Raw genomic sequence first — 15,867 nt, forward strand, 5'->3', positions numbered from 1 at the left:
CATGTCCCTTGCTAGTTGAAGTATACAAGCTATGCGTAAGTAGAGAAATACGAGATGAAAAACAGTGTTGCAAAAGAGATTGCATTTTGTTGTGCGCCTAGCTTTGTGTAGCAGATGTGACTGTGGGAGATTAAGTTACAATTTCTTTACTAGCATACCAAGAAAAGAATTGTCCATGTTTTCCATACTGTTGAAAGTCATAGATGAACTGTGCTATTCTATGTACAGAAGATATGTGAAATATAGATGTGCAATATAGATATAGGAAAGTAGCTTAATAAGCCTAGGGTTAGAGCACACGCTCTAGTTAAAACACTGCCGGGTATATATACTTACCTGGCAGGGGAGACACCATGATCACGAAGGTGGTTCTCCCAGGGTGAGGCTCATCCATTGCACTTCGGATGTGCTGACCCCTGCGATGACCCCAAATGCGGGATACTCGACTGCATAATTTTTGGTAGTGGGGGACTGCCTTCGCGCTTTCCCCTGAAAAAAAAAAAAAACACTGCCGGGTATGGACTCTTATCTTACCCTTTTAACCAGTCCCCATGATCGTTTTTTAATTACTTGTTTTAGATTTGATATGTTTCATCACACAGTTGCCTCTCCTCCTGGTTTTGTAGTATGAACCGAGAATAGAGGGCCCTGTGGCTGCAACAATAGGTCTCCACAGGATACTTTACATTTTGCCTTTTTATGTAGATATATTACGTATCCCAGACAACAGTTTCTTAAACCTTATATAACACCTTCGCCGCAGTGCAAATTTTGCCGCGGTACAAGGGGAAGGGGGGGGCGGGGTTGGGCGTGGTGCTCCGGTACTTATGACGGCTCCCGACCAGCATAAATCACTGTGGGCATATGCTCATGACGGCCAGGACTCCGCCCACTGATTAATTCTCCCGCACAGGTGGGGAATTAACCGCGCATGGGCGGAGCGGCAACGTTCTGACGTCTCCCGACCGTCATGAGCACATGTCTACTGTGACTCTTGACGGCCGGGAGCCGTCATGAGCACCGAATGAGATAAAATAAATGGGATTCAGGCAGGCTTGTGTTACACTTTTGCACTTGCAACGTTTGCAGAGTGTTCGTAAATTGTTTGATGTAATACATTTTTTAAGAGCAATGATTAGATCAAGGAAATCCAGATATGATTGAGTTGAGGAATATTTGTGAACCTTGCTATGATGTTAGAAGGCTTAAATGGAAAGGAAAGTTTTTATGGTGGTGTTTATGCTTCATGACACCTATGTAAGTAGAGTGCTGATTTTATGAACTCCTGAGAGCAATTTTAAGAACAAGATACTGTAGAAAGCATGAGTTTGACAGAAACTTTTGTATGATTCAATGTATGATGAAATATGTTTTTAATGGATTTGCTATTGTTTTTAATGTATGATATCTTTTATGGCTGTGTTCACTGCCGAATAAAGATTGTTTATTTTTATAATATAGATACATATAAATGCAGAATGTAAATACAGCATGAAGCGATAAAGGAGGCGATTGAGAAGGGAAGTCAGCCCACACAGAGTGGAAAAGCAACACTTGACTTCGGAGAGACAGCCTTCTTCTTTTTCACAGGTTTGTCAGCAGCACTCAGGTTGTACTTCATGTTGCAGGTAATGTTCTACCGACCTGATGAAATTACAGGTAATCCATAGAAATGGACGAAGACAAACAGGATGAACTGAGTGAAGCTGGAGCACCTGAAACTGTATGTGCTCCAGAGCGGAAGTTTTCACAATGAATATCTTTTATGCCTACTTTAATTTCAAATAGTTTGAGACTTTACTCAAGTCTAACGTGAACGCGTTGGGGTTTCCCGAATGGTACTGTTAGACCTGGCATCCTAGGTGTGGTTTTCCTACTAACTTATTTGCCTTCAGACCTCCAGTTTTGCTGACTTTGTTTTTGCTGGTTTTAGGACTCTGTGAACTTTACCACTGCTAACCAGTGCTAAAGTACTTGTGCTCTCTCTTTAAATCACTGCAGAATTGGCTTATAACCAATTGGCATATTTAATTTACTTGTAAATCCATAGTAATGTGGCACTACCTGTACCCAGGGCCTGTAAATTAAATGCTACTAGTGTGCCTGCATCAGAAAAAAGTAAATGTACCAACAAGGGATTCTTTTGCAAAAGGATTTTTGTCAATTTGAATAGTTATATTTAAGGAGCCCTAATTAGTGACTCCAAAGGAACTAGTTAACAAAGTCAATGATATTCATTCAAAACATATGTATCAATCAAAGAACAAAAAACAAAAACAAACAGGGTGTATACTTTTTTAAAATGCAAATTTATTTAGAAAAAATCCATTAATAAATAAGGGTACAGAATGCAAGTCACACGAATACAAAAGTGATTGAGATATATTGTCCATACAACAGCTGATTTCTCATCAACACTCTTGTAATTGCCCATTTCAAACATTTTCAAATAAGGAGAACATCATTGGTTAAACAATGAACATTTCCATGAAGTTTCTTTGTATATGAAAATGGGTACAATTATCGATGTTTCGGTCTTGTTGTGTGTTATCATCTATAAGACCAGCTACAGGACAAACATGTTCATGTGTAGACTGAAGACCCTGGATCAATGAATGAAAACAATCTGGTATTGATAGAGACTAAGCAACCTCCTTGGGTCTAGACTGATTTAGAGGCGGTGCAGGTAACAACCTCTCCGTCAGTCACATCTCTGAACTACATAGGACAAACCACCACTGCGTCCACTTCTACTTCATAGAAATCCCACCGAACATCACCATGACCGGCGCAGAAGCTGGAACGAGATATCCGAAGATCAACTCACCATCTCCCTCAGTAAAGCCACAACACGACCACCAGGGACACTAACACCTCAGCATGCAACCTCCACCAAAATATCTCCAACTGCGCAGACACACTGGCCGTCCTTAGGAAACCCTCCGGTAAGCAGCTCTCCGGGAAAGTCAGCTGGTTCTCCCCCGCCCTCCAAGAGTCCAAGCACACCTGCAGACGGCTCAAAATTAGATGGAGGAGCAGCAAGACCTCCGCGGACCACGCAACCCTTAAGACCGCCGTCATCGCACACCACCACATCATCATATTCACCAGGAAAACTGCCATACAGGAAAGCATTAAGGCCAATGCACATAACAGCAGAGAACTCTTCACAGTGGTCAAAGAATTTGCCAAACCCTGAACGGACACCACAGACATCCCCTCTCCCATAATATATGCGACAACCTCGCCACCATTTTCCACCACAAGATCTCCGACATCTACGACAGCTTTGCATTCCAGGACCCACCGCAACCACTGCACCCAAATGATGAAGATCTCAGCCGACACTTCTGAACTGAACCACCATCACCGCTGATGACACCCTAAGGATCATGAAAACCATCCACTCCGGCGCCCCCTCGTACGCCTGCCCCCACATTTTCAACCTAATAGGCATTGCCATCGCCCCCCAACTCTGCTGTTCCATCAACTGCTCCATCAAATCCGACACCTTCCCTGAAGACTGGAAATATGCAGAGATCAACCCCCTTCTAAAGAAATCCTCAGCGGACCCGACGAACCTCAAGAACTACCGACCCTCTGCTCCCCTTCTTAGCCAAAGTCATAGAGTAGACCATCAACGTCCAACTCACAGAATTCATTGAGACAAACCACCCCCTGGACTCCTCCCAATCTGGCTTCAGGAGCAACCACAGCACCAAAACTGCACTCCTTGTCGCAACTGATGACATCCACACTCTCTTCGACTAAGGTGAAACTGCAGCCCTCATCCCTCTAGAACTCTCTGCCTCCTTAGACACTCTCTGCACACAACTCCACAATGCCGGCATCTATGGCAAGCGCGAGAGTGGATCTGCTCCTTCCTCACCAGCCGTACCCAGAGATTCAGGCTCCCACTGTTTTCCTCAAATCCTACAGAGATCAGCTGCAGAGACACCCAGGGCTCTTCTCTGAGACCCACCCTTTTCAACATCTACATGGCCTCACTCGCAGCCATTGTCAGAAACCACGGACTCAACATTGTCTCCTATGCCAACAACACACAGCTGATCCTCTCCCTCACCAATGAACCCAAAGGTGCTAAGAGCAACTTCCACGATGGGATGAAAGCAGTAGCCTCCTGGATGAAGGAGACCTGCCTTAAACTCAGTTCTGACAAAACTGAGGTCCTCATGCTGAGCTCCACCCCCTCTGGGATGACTCCTGGTGGCCAGCGGTACTCGGAACCCCGATACATCAACCTCCGCATCATCCATGACTCCTCGCTCTCTATGAATTACCAAATCAATGCCATTTCATCCTTCTGCTTACACACACTCCATCTGCTCCAAAAGACCTTGAACTGGATCCCCAGCAAGTCCAGGAGAATGGTCCCCCAGGCGCTCGGCAGCAGCAAGTTCGACTACGGCAATGCACTGTATGCTGGCATGACCCAGAAACTCAGCTCATCCAGAACACCTATGCCAGACCTATCCTGGACATCCACTGCTGAAACCACATCTCCGGTCACCTGAGAAAACTCCACTAGCTTGTGGTCAACAAAAGAATCACCTTCAAACTCATCACGCATGCCTACAAAGCCCTGCACAACACCGGACATGAATACCTCAACCACCACCTCACCTTCTATACACCCACGAGACACCTCTGCTCCACCCATCTGGCCCTGGCCATTATGCCACGGATCCAAAAACAACGGCTGGAAGAAGATCCTTTTCCTACCTCGCTGTGAAGACCTGGAACTCCCTACCTCTGCATCTCAGGCAGTCACCGTCACTGCCTCAATTCAGGAAGGACCTCAAGATCTGCTCTTTGAATGAACTGCAGACTCTCCCTCCCCCTCTCCCCCCAGCGCCTTGAGACCCTTACGGGTGAGTCGTCATGCTTTAAATGGCTGTCGATCAGTTAGATGTGGGCTCAGTTGAAGGAGAAGGCAAAAGTTGCAAGCTTACCTCGTGTAGAGAAATCTGAGGCTCAAACATAATGATGGTTGTCACAAACATGCAGAACAGTGTGCATGAGGTGAGCCTTTTGATTGCACTGCCTTGACTGCTCATCAGATAGACCCAAGTAGTGACTCCAAAAGTGAGAGGCCAATTGGATACATCTGAGCCAAGATACTCATGGTGGCTGGGCTTTTGATGCCATGCAACACTGGTACTCCCAGCAGAACTGTGGAGAGGAAAACCACCAGATCAGTGGGCACAACACTGTAGGTGCCTACCTCCTTCAAAAACTGTGGAACACGCGCCAGGAAGCAGCGTCTTACTTTGCAAAAAATGTTGCTTGGTGGAGTAGCATCTCAAAAGATGTGTGTACATTATTCAGTACAAGGCAAGGGGCTCAGATGGCACTAGGTATGGATGATGTCATGCGCTATGGATGATGTCTCTGTGTTAAAGTTTTCTCTTTGGTGTGTGTTGTACAGTTGTTAGTTGGTGCCGGCAAGAGTGGACATGGTATCATCATAGCTCTCAGTGTGTCCCCTACCAGAGTATATGTGGTTGTTGCTAACTTCCTACCAAAGAGTAAAGGCTATTGAGGAAGACTACTTTCTCTGTGTGCTCTGTCATAAGAGCATAGGAGCATCCTCTTACAGGGAAGATAGTACATTGGACACTACTTGAGAGCACACAGTACAGTTGTTTTTTTGCATATTTATATTACAGATTAACACTACAGACCCCCAAGTATTTATGATATGTTGACTTGAATCATCCCTTATTAAGTAGAGGCAAACATGTGCACTGTTTGTGTGTGTCTAGCTGTTTGGTATCTAAATGTTAGTGTATGTGCATGAGAAGCAAATGGTTCTTCTGGCAGAGTATAGAGGCGTGGGAGTAGGCAGTGTGGGTGGCCTCTCCCTGCTCCCATCACAATGCACTTTTTTAAAATCATAGCCTGATTCATGTTTTTGGAACTTGTGGTTTCCAGCTCTTAGAGCTGTTTAGTAAGCAGATTCCCCCAGACATCTTTGGAATAGTCTCTGTAAGATGGCGCTCCTGTTTGCAGCTGTCACTGTGTGGGTTGGACGTTGTGTACATGTGTTTGTTGGATACTGTTTGAAAGACAGCCAACACAGTGTCCTTTAACAAAATTGTCGCTGGTGATGGAATAACGGGAACTGGGATCCGATGAAGGGAACTTTTAAAATCTGATAACAAAAGCACTGATATTGAACGCTCCCTTGTGTCTGCAGAGCATGGCAATAATTGAAGAGTTCATATCATGACTTTTCAGAGGGGAGGGGAGCAGGAGCAGTTTTGTCTTATTATTACACATTTGATTGCAAAAAGAATATCTCAAGACACAAACAACAATAGCTGTGTGTTCGACTAAAAATAGGGGGACCAGATTTTCCAAACCAAAAATTGGGACCCTAAAACTAGGGGCATCAGATTTTCAAACCCAAATGCTGGGACAATAAAATTAAGGTCAACGGATTTTCAAGACCAAAAAGCAGGACCCTAAAAAGAGGGGGACCAGATTTTCAAGGCCAAAAACTGTGAACCTTAAAATAGGGGTACCAGAATTTTCAAACCAAAAACTGGGACAATAAAACTAAGGTGACCAGATGTTCAAAACCAAAAACTGGGACTCTAAAACAGGGGAACCAGATTTTCAAAGCCAAAAACTGGGACCCTAAAAATAGGGGTACCAGAATTTTCAAACCAAAAACTGGGACAATAAAACTAAGGTGACCAGATGTTCGAAACCAAAAACTGGGATCGTAAAACAAGGGGAACCAGATTTTCAAAACAAAAATTAGGACAGCCCACAGACATTGAAGTAGGACAATAAGTTAACAGCACCTATGAGCACAGGAATACCAGGCCAGCTGCCAGCACTCTCCGACATAGTATAATAACACAGAGCTTCAAATAAATGATTAAATACGACTTTACTTTTACAGCTTAATCACAAGATACCAGCTTCATCAATTATGTGATAGGTGGCAGCGATGGTGAGCGAACGATGAAACTCTAATAAAGAGTTGCCTACCTTGCCAGTAAAGAATATAAAATAAAATGGCCACTGGAAATTTGAGCCTGAGCCCCATTTGTATTTGGGCGCGCAAGATCAAAATGTGGCATGTATTTGACTGAGTGAAGTGTGTTGGCACAAACATCCAAAAACAAACACTATCCCAGCAAATCTGAGATGCCTTGCCTGCCCATAAAAACCATACCTATATCAGAGGCTGTAGTGTATTAAATCACAGTGTCTTGTCTGACTTGTGCTGCAAATCAAGTGCAAGTGTGACGTACTTACGGAAAAAGTCATAACGTGCATCCTGTGAATCTTTCTCAAAGTCAAAGGGGAGATGATGTGGTGTAACGGCCAGAGCTGGCGACTTTGGTTTTTGGGAGTCTGGTTCGATCATTGGGGTCGATTTAAAATCCTGTGATTCTGGGCAAATACCTTAATACCCTTGCCTACCAAATGAATGTGTCCTTGTGTAATGTAACTGGTGCTAATGTAAAGCGCTCCAATACCTTTCAGTCAGGGTCGCACTATATAAAAACTGCAAAAAAAGTAGTCTCTCTGTTTTCAGTTGTTTGATGCCCCGAGCATTGTGATGTCCAGGATGTGACAGTCATTATGGTGACTGATTATCTTGGGTGCTGCTTAGTATTGTACCAGGTACAGGGAATGGGAGCACCGCTGTAACTACCCTAAGCAAATCACATTTAGAACTCCTTGAGTCACCAGTCCTGCCGAGTACCACACATCAGGCCTTAGTCTAACGCATTTCAGTGTGGTGCTCTGTATCACTGCACTGAAATGCATTGTCATTATAGGCATAGCGCCTCAGCTGTCCAGCCATTAGCGCTGCCTACAGCTAAACTAAAGCTGGAATGGCTGGCAGCGTACTGTGGCGTGCACATGCTGCTCCCGCAGGCTTGGCTAGTAGCAGCTGGCTGCTACAATGTATCAATATAGAAGGAGATTCCTGCCTGCCGCACGGCTCTGACTGGCGGAGTCACTTCGAGGTAGGTGACTGCAGCAAATCATGGCAGCGCGCCGCTGCTCGAACCCCCACGTACCTCCTGGCTGCAATACATTTAAAATCACAATGAGGACCCCACCGCAAATTACCGAGGGAGTGACCGATGCAGCGGCCAGGTCCAGACTCTGAGGAGGCATACGGCCCGGTTGGCCCTCCGCTGCGGTAAACCCGAATTGCCATGGCTCCAGTGGTGGTTCCTCTGCTAAGGTGGAGGAGCGCCACCCCACTGCTTTTCAGCAGTCGACAAAACAAATTATAATCCCACATTGTTATCATTTTATTTTTCCTTACTAAGGCAGTTTTACGGGAAGAGCGGGACTGGGCTGTCTCACAGCCAGCAGCCGGAAGAGTGTTTCATGCACCTGAGAGCACATGACGGTTTGGCCAGCCGTCTTGAGCCAGCCAAACATTCATGTACACTTAGCATGTTCTCCACCGGGCTGTAATGATGAGCCTGGGTGGAGAACATGTCGAGGCTCCCACTGCCTGTCTTTGTGCTGAACCACAGCACTCAGACCAATCACGCTGCTGCTGTACCCAAATATGAAAGGGTCTCAACTTTTTCAACAACTTTAGTTTTTATTGCGTAGATTCTAGACTTAAGAGCCTTCTGAACCGCTGTCATGAAAAAAGTTCTAAAAAAGGTGTTCTTAGTTTCTCTCAACCTTGAAGGACGTAAAGCCTCTTGCCCAGACTAAATAGTTTGGGGCATTTACAATTAGGTCCGTTCAGTGAAGCCTGTGAGCAGATAATGTAAAATACCTTCATCATACCCCATTAAGATAAGCAAAGGCCATAATTTGGTTCTGTTAATCCAGTAGAAGGTAGTACTTAAGTCTGTAAAGGCTATGTGAACTTAAGTGTGTCCTGATTGGTCACCATATATTTATTAATAATAAGATGCAAGTTTACGCTTTGATCAATGGCCCCTACAGCTGTCTACAGTCTTACTGGATATCTCCAACTATCCACTTCTTATTTGTCCATTTCACATTCCACAATTTAGCAGCGGTTTTGTGAATTATGCGGGTCTATGAATGGAATCTTTTTAAAGATTGGTATAATGCCTGACAAAACCCAAGAAGTTGGAATAATCAAACAACATACAGCATTTAAGAACAAGCTAACTAGCCTATAGATCGATGGAATTCCTATAAAGATCAATTGGAACTCCATCTGGACCTGAAGCTTTTGCAGCTGGACTAACCTTGATGGGCTCTATAACCTCCTGCAAAGTGGATGCAAGCTGTTAGTCAAGTGAATATTATATGAGTATCCTGTCTCTTGAACTAAAAACGATCATCATATACTCTCCTACAATGAGACACCAATGATTCAGGATTTAAGTGTACATTTAAGCAGAAATTATGGATTTTCCTTAAAGGGGCTATTCACTATTTTCCAAAAAGAATAGGCACCCTTACTTGCATTCGCATGCACCAATTTAACCCATGCATCTTTCCTAAGAGTTGCCTTCCTCGATAATAAAACTTTTTTGTAAACTATTCTCAAGTGGGCTATCTTCACACGAGCTCTTGGCAACTTCTTTAAAGCGTCATCTAAATCCCAGCTAGCCTTCGGCAAGTACTGTCAAACCACGTGTGGGATTTATATTGGGTTTTCCAGCAGTGGACATCATTAGTTTACTGCAAAAAACAACAAGTGATGGACTGAATGTGGATCAATGTCACACACTCCCCCAGTCAAAAGATCTGGGCCCAAATCCATCGTTTTTTTGCACTCCACACCACCCTGGGTCAGATAATGGCTTTATGCAAATCAGCTCTGACCCTGTTGCCCCATGGGAACAGTCCAGTCCGAACTACAACAGCCATATCTTTCCCAGACCGGAATCAAGCATCCGAGGACCGGACCGGTTTCGAGGTAACACCTCTCTTCAGCCCGGCTAGCTTGACTCCAAGTGGTGTGGAGTGCCTGGGACCCACGTCTGGGCATCCCCAGCGCACTTAGGGCGGCAATTGCAAAAAACAACAAGTGATGGACTGAATGTGGATCAATGTCACACACTCCCCCAGTCAAAAGATCTGGGCCCAAATCCATCGTTTTTTTGCACTCCACACCACCCTGGGTCAGATAATGGCTTTATGCAAATCAGCTCTGACCCTGTTGCCCCATGGGAACAGTCCAGTCCGAACTACAACAGCCATATCTTTCCCAGACCGGAATCAAGCATCCGAGGACCGGACCGGTTTCGAGGTAACACCTCTCTTCAGCCCGGCTAGCTTGACTCCAAGTGGTGTGGAGTGCCTGGGACCCACGTCTGGGCATCCCCAGCGCACTTAGGGCGGCAATTGCAAAAAACAACAAGTGATGGACTGAATGTGGATCAATGTCACACACTCCCCCAGTCAAAAGATCTGGGCCCAAATCCATCGTTTTTTTGCACTCCACACCACCCTGGGTCAGATAATGGCTTTATGCAAATCAGCTCTGACCCTGTTGCCCCATGGGAACAGTCCAGTCCGAACTACAACAGCCATATCTTTCCCAGACCGGAATCAAGCATCCGAGGACCGGACCGGTATCGAGGTAACACCTCTCTTCAGCCCGGCTAGCTTGACTCCAAGTGGTGTGGAGTGCCTGGGACCCACGTCTGGGCATCCCCAGCGCACTTAGGGCGGCAATTGCAAAAAACAACAAGTGATGGACTGAATGTGGATCAATGTCACACACTCCCCCAGTCAAAAGATCTGGGCCCAAATCCATCGTTTTTTTGCACTCCACACCACCCTGGGTCAGATAATGGCTTTATGCAAATCAGCTCTGACCCTGTTGCCCCATGGGAACAGTCCAGTCCGAACTACAACAGCCATATCTTTCCCAGACCGGAATCAAGCATCCGAGGACCGGACCGGTTTCGAGGTAACACCTCTCTTCAGCCCGGCTAGCTTGACTCCAAGTGGTGTGGAGTGCCTGGGACCCACGTCTGGGCATCCCCAGCGCACTTAGGGCGGCAATTGCAAAAAACAACAAGTGATGGACTGAATGTGGATCAATGTCACACACTCCCCCAGTCAAAAGATCTGGGCCCAAATCCATCGTTTTTTTGCACTCCACACCACCCTGGGTCAGATAATGGCTTTATGCAAATCAGCTCTGACCCTGTTGCCCCATGGGAACAGTCCAGTCCGAACTACAACAGCCATATCTTTCCCAGACCGGAATCAAGCATCCGAGGACCGGACCGGTTTCGAGGTAACACCTCCTCGGATGCTTGATTCCGGTCTGGGAAAGATATGGCTGTTGTAGTTCGGACTGGACTGTTCCCATGGGGCAACAGGGTCAGAGCTGATTTGCATAAAGCCATTATCTGACCCAGGGTGGTGTGGAGTGCAAAAAAACGATGGATTTGGGCCCAGATCTTTTGACTGGGGGAGTGTGTGACATTGATCCACATTCAGTCCATCACTTGTTGTTTTTTTGCAATTGCCGCCCTAAGTGCGCTGGGGATGCCCAGACGTGGGTCCCAGGCACTCCACACCACTTGGAGTCAAGCTAGCCGGGCTGAAGAGAGGTGTTACCTCGAAACCGGTCCGGTCCTCGGATGCTTGATTCCGGTCTGGGAAAGATATGGCTGTTGTAGTTCGGACTGGACTGTTCCCATGGGGCAACAGGGTCAGAGCTGATTTGCATAAAGCCATTATCTGACCCAGGGTGGTGTGGAGTGCAAAAAAACAATGGATTTGGGCCCAGATCTTTTGACTGGGGGAGTGTGTGACATTGATCCACATTCAGTCCATCACTTGTTGTTTTTTGCAATTGCCGCCCTAAGTGCGCTGGGGATGCCCAGACGTGGGTCCCAGGCACTCCACACCACTTGGAGTCAAGCTAGCCGGGCTGAAGAGAGGTGTTACCTCGAAACCGGTCCGGTCCTCGGATGCTTGATTCCGGTCTGGGAAAGATATGGCTGTTGTAGTTCGGACTGGACTGTTCCCATGGGGCAACAGGGTCAGAGCTGATTTGCATAAAGCCATTATCTGACCCAGGGTGGTGTGGAGTGCAAAAAAACGATGGATTTGGGCCCAGATCTTTTGACTGGGGGAGTGTGTGACATTGATCCACATTCAGTCCATCACTTGTTGTTTTTTGCAATTGCCGCCCTAAGTGCGCTGGGGATGCCCAGACGTGGGTCCCAGGCACTCCACACCACTTGGAGTCAAGCTAGCCGGGCTGAAGAGAGGTGTTACCTCGAAACCGGTCCGGTCCTCGGATGCTTGATTCCGGTCTGGGAAAGATATGGCTGTTGTAGTTCGGACTGGACTGTTCCCATGGGGCAACAGGGTCAGAGCTGATTTGCATAAAGCCATTATCTGACCCAGGGTGGTGTGGAGTGCAAAAAAACGATGGATTTGGGCCCAGATCTTTTGACTGGGGGAGTGTGTGACATTGATCCACATTCAGTCCATCACTTGTTGTTTTTTGCAATTGCCGCCCTAAGTGCGCTGGGGATGCCCAGACGTGGGTCCCAGGCACTCCACACCACTTGGAGTCAAGCTAGCCGGGCTGAAGAGAGGTGTTACCTCGAAACCGGTCCGGTCCTCGGATGCTTGATTCCGGTCTGGGAAAGATATGGCTGTTGTAGTTCGGACTGGACTGTTCCCATGGGGCAACAGGGTCAGAGCTGATTTGCATAAAGCCATTATCTGACCCAGGGTGGTGTGGAGTGCAAAAAAACAATGGATTTGGGCCCAGATCTTTTGACTGGGGGAGTGTGTGACATTGATCCACATTCAGTCCATCACTTGTTGTTTTTTGCAATTGCCGCCCTAAGTGCGCTGGGGATGCCCAGACGTGGGTCCCAGGCACTCCACACCACTTGGAGTCAAGCTAGCCGGGCTGAAGAGAGGTGTTACCTCGAAACCGGTCCGGTCCTCGGATGCTTGATTCCGGTCTGGGAAAGATATGGCTGTTGTAGTTCGGACTGGACTGTTCCCATGGGGCAACAGGGTCAGAGCTGATTTGCATAAAGCCATTATCTGACCCAGGGTGGTGTGGAGTGCAAAAAAACGATGGATTTGGGCCCAGATCTTTTGACTGGGGGAGTGTGTGACATTGATCCACATTCAGTCCATCACTTGTTGTTTTTTGCAATTGCCGCCCTAAGTGCGCTGGGGATGCCCAGACGTGGGTCCCAGGCACTCCACACCACTTGGAGTCAAGCTAGCCGGGCTGAAGAGAGGTGTTACCTCGAAACCGGTCCGGTCCTCGGATGCTTGATTCCGGTCTGGGAAAGATATGGCTGTTGTAGTTCGGACTGGACTGTTCCCATGGGGCAACAGGGTCAGAGCTGATTTGCATAAAGCCATTATCTGACCCAGGGTGGTGTGGAGTGCAAAAAAACCGATGGATTTGGGCCCAGATCTTTTGACTGGGGGAGTGTGTGACATTGATCCACATTCAGTCCATCACTTGTTGTTTTTTGCAATTGCCGCCCTAAGTGCGCTGGGGATGCCCAGACGTGGGTCCCAGGCACTCCACACCACTTGGAGTCAAGCTAGCCGGGCTGAAGAGAGGTGTTACCTCGAAACCGGTCCGGTCCTCGGATGCTTGATTCCGGTCTGGGAAAGATATGGCTGTTGTAGTTCGGACTGGACTGTTCCCATGGGGCAACAGGGTCAGAGCTGATTTGCATAAAGCCATTATCTGACCCAGGGTGGTGTGGAGTGCAAAAAAACGATGGATTTGGGCCCAGATCTTTTGACTGGGGGAGTGTGTGACATTGATCCACATTCAGTCCATCACTTGTTGTTTTTTGCCATCATTAGTTTACTAACAGTGCCACAAATATTTAAATAGGAGAAAATAATGGCAACAGGATCACAATTGTCCTTCAAAGTAAAAAAAAAATGTCCTTCTGAGTTTTATGTAACAAAAATGTGCAGGTTAATCAGGGCCCATCTATGTTTTCTCCCCTCATCTTTTATTGATTCATCCCAGGGGAAGCCAATTATGGGATTTTATCAAGAAATTGGGAATGAAAGAAATTGCCAGGGGATAATGTTTACAAAATCCACTCAGGAATACAGAGTGTGACAAAAAAAAATTAACAAATCAGTAGATACAATCGATACCACTATAAGAGCCTCCAAGAGTAAACATTGGGATCCTAGTCGCTTCAATATCACCTGCTTCATAAACATTCTTTAAATTATTGTGTAAAATCAAATCTAAAAGTGCCTTGCACTGTTGGTCACATTTCGTAACAGGCAAGGCCAACTTATTGTAAATATCTTCACAGTAAAAGGGTAAATAGTTTGTTCAGTGTGCTATTTATCATTTTAATCTCCAGCTGAAATAATAAAGAAACTTCAACCACCATCAAATATGTTGGACCACTGCAAAAATCTAAGTATATAAAAATAATCCTGCAAATTTAGCAAAATTTCCAAGATCACAAATACCATTATAAAAATGTATCAACAGTATGCTTAAATCATTCTTCTTTGAAAGGATCAATGCCTGGAGATTTGAATGCACTGTTGGATAGCACTGATAATGCAATCTAGCAAAACAGATACCCAGTAAAGAAGCCTCCTTTGGCTCTGCAGAGAACACTGGCGTGGATTCTGGAGCAATGAAAGTTGAGTAACTGTCTCAATCTTGATCCAAAATTGCTCCTGTTGACAGAACAATAATGTTGAAATGTTTACAAAAAATTCATCCAATTATCGAGATACAGTCTCATTAATTAGGACATTGTCAAAAATGCAACCTGCAGCTCACCAGAATAAACAAAAGGAGCTTTATAAAAGACTATTATACCCATGTGCATGGGTTCCTAAAACTGATCCCCCCGCAATCAACAAAGTCCATTTTCTGTGACGGTTCAATCCAAGAAACATCCCTAACCACATTCATTTCATTGAACAAGAACAGCAAGTTCTTCACTCGTGTTGTGAGAACACAGATATTGCCCTTATTGGGTTGTGGCTGTGGGCAAGGAGGCACTCAAAGCATATTATCTTGATTTGCGGGTTTTATTAGGGTGGAAACTGCAACTTGAATCGCCGAGAGTCAATTGTGAATTCTAGTGCGATGGGCTCAATTAAAGTCTGCAAGTTGGTTACCAGGGCCCATATTATACATTGTACTCAAAGAGCGCAACAGGCATGTGCGCCCACTTTGAGCGCCCCGAGGCACAATGGTTCTACAGAAGGGGCCGCAGACTCTTGTGCATCGCCTTCTGTAATATTATAGCGTTGGTGCACATGTTGCGCCAGCACTATCATTAGGGGGCGTTTCCTCATTTTCATAGTGTTTTGGCCACATGCAAATGAGGGAATCACTTTGCCCCTGCGCCTTAATAACGATGTGAGCACAGAGACAAACATGCCTTTAAGAGGTGCCACTTTCAAAGTGCCTCCTAAAGGCAGCTCTCTTGGCGCGGGTGGAACAGGTCCCATGGACCCCTCAGACATCCCTTGTAGGCGGGTGCAGTCACTATTCATTATGTATAATCAGCTTTGATCACTGTAAAGCGCTCTGATATCCGCAAGGATCTTGTTCGCGCTCTATAAAACCTTCAAAATAAATACAAATAAATACATCTGTAAGGGGAATCTCCAATCCCCCTTAAAAGTGCAGGTGGGTTGCCGCCTGACAGTGAAACATGGTGCAGCTTTTAAATAGCTGCTCACTCTTTCGCTACCCTGGGGACAGCACATTCATTCTAATAGAGCACACTTATCTTGTTTGTGAATGGTGCACCTTTTGAAAAGTGCAGCATGGCGCAAACAATGCAAGTGCGCTGTATTCGGGATACAGACCCAGAATGTCAATCAAGTGAGGGAGGAATAAGAAGGAAGACCAACCGT

At 46.0% G+C, this 15,867-nt stretch overlaps 1 non-coding gene across 1 annotated transcript; it reads left to right on the forward strand.

The window, feature by feature from the left end:
• The first annotated feature begins 328 nt into the window (after positions 1-328).
• On the forward strand, positions 329-492 carry LOC144783521 (U1 spliceosomal RNA). Its single transcript, XR_013601484.1, has one exon. It is a non-coding gene; the product is annotated as a U1 spliceosomal RNA (small nuclear RNA).
• Positions 493-15,867: the final 15,375 nt, after the last annotated feature.

This window comes from Lissotriton helveticus, chromosome 9 (genome assembly GCF_964261635.1).
Source record: "Lissotriton helveticus chromosome 9, aLisHel1.1, whole genome shotgun sequence".
Classification (NCBI taxonomy): Eukaryota; Metazoa; Chordata; class Amphibia; order Caudata; family Salamandridae; genus Lissotriton; species Lissotriton helveticus.